This window comes from Chinchilla lanigera, unplaced genomic scaffold (genome assembly GCF_000276665.1).
Source record: "Chinchilla lanigera isolate Chin_1 unplaced genomic scaffold, ChiLan1.0 scaffold00082, whole genome shotgun sequence".
Lineage (NCBI taxonomy): Eukaryota > Metazoa > Chordata > Mammalia > Rodentia > Chinchillidae > Chinchilla > Chinchilla lanigera.
This window is the reverse complement of record NW_004955483.1, coordinates 7,548,812-7,552,822: the sequence shown is the minus strand read 5'-3', so window position 1 is coordinate 7,552,822 and position 4,011 is coordinate 7,548,812.

Sequence of the window (4,011 nt, the reverse complement as noted above, 5' to 3'; positions counted from 1 at the left end):
TCTGTTGGTTTCACGCAGTACTGCTGGTCAAAATTATTCTGTTAACTTATTTATTTGCACATTATCTCTCCTACTAGAATGCAGACCTTTGTCAGCCATTCATCTTTGTTGGGCGCATGGCTGTATTTTTGATGCTGATCTCACTCATTAGAGTATTGAAATACCCAATAAGTTTTTTTGTATACTAATAAAGACTGTGTCCATCCAGGTCTTTTACTTCAGTGGTCAGTTTTTCAGGTTTCTTTGGTAAATCTGATGAAAGGTGATAGCTCCTAGTTAGGTAGTTTGTATCAGTAGTTTTATACAATTCAAGGCTGATATGACAAGGGTATATAGGTCTGCTCAGGCTTTTTATTGATACCACAGAAGCAGGTGGACTATACAACTAAAACTTATTTTCTCACAGTTCTAGAGGTGGAAAGTCCAAGATCAAGATGGATCAGGGTTGAGTTATCACCAGCTCTCTTCCTGGCTTGTGGACAGGTGATTCTTGCTTTGCTGAAAATGCCTCTTCTCTGTGCACACCAGGGGTTGGGGAGGAGAGGTCCTAACTGGATTAAACTGCCACTCTTTCAACCTTGTTGAACCTTAATACCTACTTTTTATTTTTGTTAATTTAATATTTTTAGTACATCTTCATAGTACATAATGATTACATTCTTTGTGGGGAATTGGTCCATGTACACAATGCATCTTTTTTTCCTTTTCATCTCTTTTACTTCTCCTTCCTCCTCTTCCAAAAGCCCTGTTTTCATACACAGTCACACAGGTGGTTAGGACTTCAACATGTAAATGCAGGGAAGACATGATTCAGTTCATACCAAGAAGTGAGGAGAAAAGTACTTTCATTATAGTTGACTAACCTTTATTGGATCTGTGCAATCATATATGAAATACATGCAGTATACCACAATACAGTGTATGTTATGGCACCAACTGTATTTTTTAATGTGATATTTTATTGTCTCATGTTGATTTTGTTTGATGGGGTACAAGCATGCTAGTAATTCAAGTTATAATTTGATTTTCTTCTCTTTTTTTAGCAAAATGATCTAAGAAATAAGCAATGTTAATTATGTATAGATCTTTTCAGAAGTTTGTGTTTCAAAATTTCTGGAAGCTTTGTGCTTCACTGAGCATTTGTACTATGATGTGCACAAATTCATCATAAGACAAGCTTAATTCCACAAAGCCTCAGTAAAAAGCTTCAAAAATATGGAAAATAAATTATAAAACTATTTTTCCAATTGTCATTTTCACCAGGTGCCCCCGCCTTCTTTAGGAAGGAATCTTGGATGAGAGATCATCTTAATTCATTTTGTTATCTATTTTTCTATGGATGAATATTCAGGAGGTACTTAAGGATGGTTTCTAGGCAGTGACAGAAATGGAAATTATTTACCCCAGGAATGTTGCATGTATCCTTGTTACTTCATTTGCATAGTGTTCAATGAATAACATATTGGTAGAGCCGTGAGATTTGGAAACTCTCCACCACCATACTTCATCTTTATATTCTATATTCAGGGTGAAGATTTTGCTTGTTTAACTAATAAGACTCCCCATAGCTTGCACAAGTGGGAAAATTACTTGGGCAGAATCACATATAAATTAAGTTATTGCCTTGTTTCATATTTGTGCAGGAATATGACTGGGAATAAATGATACTACTTGGATAATGGTTTTCAGTGGCAGAATCATTTAATAAAAATTAAAAATAACACATAAATATGGTTTGTATTATATGTGAACAGAATAAAATCTAAGTTTTTAGGATGTCTAAATGATGTAAAGTTGTAGAAGTGATTGCTTAAATAATTGAAAACTACTAGACAAATTTATTATACACTGGAATTTCTGGAAGTCCTAATATAAAATCCCTTAAACTGGATGCTATGCTGTAAATAAGATAATATGGGACAGACATTTGATCGTACACCAATTTTCAAATCTCACTTAAGAAGCCATATGAGTATTAAGAAGCACAGAGAAATTGTCATCTACATTTCAGGTGGCCTAGAAGAGAATTTGATATTGAAAATGATCTAGCTGGGACAGGGCAGGGTAGGAATGTTGTTCATCAGGTTCAACTTTTTTAAAAAAAACTTAAAAACTTTGTGTCTTCTGAGACGTAATCCATTTATGTAGGCTCCTACTGAATAAACGAGCATCTTACTTAACTGGACAATGCTGTGTGTTCCAGCTGCAAACTAAATGATTGCCTCATTTCAAACCTCCCGACTGCCCGGGAGCCATCTGCTCTGTGCTCATGAGTAAAAGGAGGTGAGATTCCAGCTAACACTCAAGTCTTCAGCTTGTCTACGCCCTTTCTTATTTACTATTTCATGTCACACTTGGGTACAGAGATAGAATTAAAACCAGTCTTGAATCACTTCCATACATCTTTTAAATTTATTCTTTTCTGTCTTACACCTTAATAAACCTGTCCATCTTTAGGGAAAATTATTGAAATGGAAAAAAATAGCAATTATAGTTGAGAAAAATCCAGACACTAAGGTAGGCAAGATTTTATTTCATTTCATTTATACTCAGAGATTTTTCTTCAATTACTGCTTTAGATCAAGGGGAAAAAGTATGTTTTTTCCCCTTGTGCTACATTAAACAATATTCATATGCTATGTGAAATGATTATGTGAAATGTCTGTGGGAACTTGAATCTTGGTGTAGATATCTAGTGAGTATATGAGACCCAACAGAGAACTACAGGAGAAGAGGGAAGGCAAGGGATTTTTAAAAAATGAAGAGCTAGTAAGAGATGGGCAAGTGGGGGAATAAATGTGAACAAAGTGATTTCAACAGATTGTGTGCATGTTTTCCTCTCTGCGACCCCAAAGATCTCTTTGTACATTGTATGGAGGAAAATTTGTCTGTGCCTTCTTTTTTAACTTCTTAACTCTGTGCTTTTTCTATTGCTGTCTTTTGAGTTTGTCTTAGGAAAGAAAGGTTATTATAATAGGACCTCAACCTAGTGACTGAAGGTTGGCTTTAGATTTCTCACTGGCAATGCAAGATACAAAGAAGATGATTATTAAAGTGTGTTATTCATGCTAAACTGTACATAATGCTATAGTTAAAAAAGATTGGCATAATGTCCAACACATAATTTTTTTCTTTTTTATGTCAGTCTACAAACAGAAATAGTATCTTTTAGAACTGTGGACTGGGACATGTATCCTATGGTGTAAAATACAGGCAAGTATGGCATGGAGTCTTCCCCTGCCGGGTTGATCTTCACTGGAGCCTTGGTAGTGCCTGACTCAATTAGCAATCAGAGATTCAGTCAGTGCTATTTGGGAATTCGAGAGCCTTGATTGTGAATTATATTTACAGATTGCAATTTCTTTTTAAATACAACATTTTGTATTTAAAGACCTCAACAGTCTTGCAGTCTGTGATAAAACTGAGTTTTTTCCCTATAATAATACATCAGACATTATTATACTCATCAAGATTTTGGTCAATAGAACCAGGCAAAATCCATATGTATGAGTAATAAATTTGTCAAGATTTTGACAATGTTTTTTAGCTACCACCCCACTGCCACATCTCTTCCGGATTACTGAATGGCTAACACATGTAATTTCAAAATAGAAGCACCTAGTCTTTAACATCTGAAATTATTAGTTTATGAAAATTGAGCCTAGTTTAACAAAGGTATTTGATTATATCTGATAGGCCTTCAAAAGAGATAGAGCATGGTGTTAATTCTGAAAGAATTTCAATATTTAGGAAACCAGACCTTATATGGTTTTTTAAAATGACTACTTTTTAAATTTTAAAAATAAAAGAAGGAAAACATTAACAGACAGGTAACCCTTTACAAAACAGCAAAAGAACAGTACAGGCAATACAGAGTTACAGACAAAGTGGTAGGAAATTAACAATGCTTGTTGTATTACATATTGATATCTTCAAAGTGATTTCTCATGAAAACAAATAGAGACATGCAATATTGATCAATCAAGGATTCATTAACTGTTTCTTTCAGCA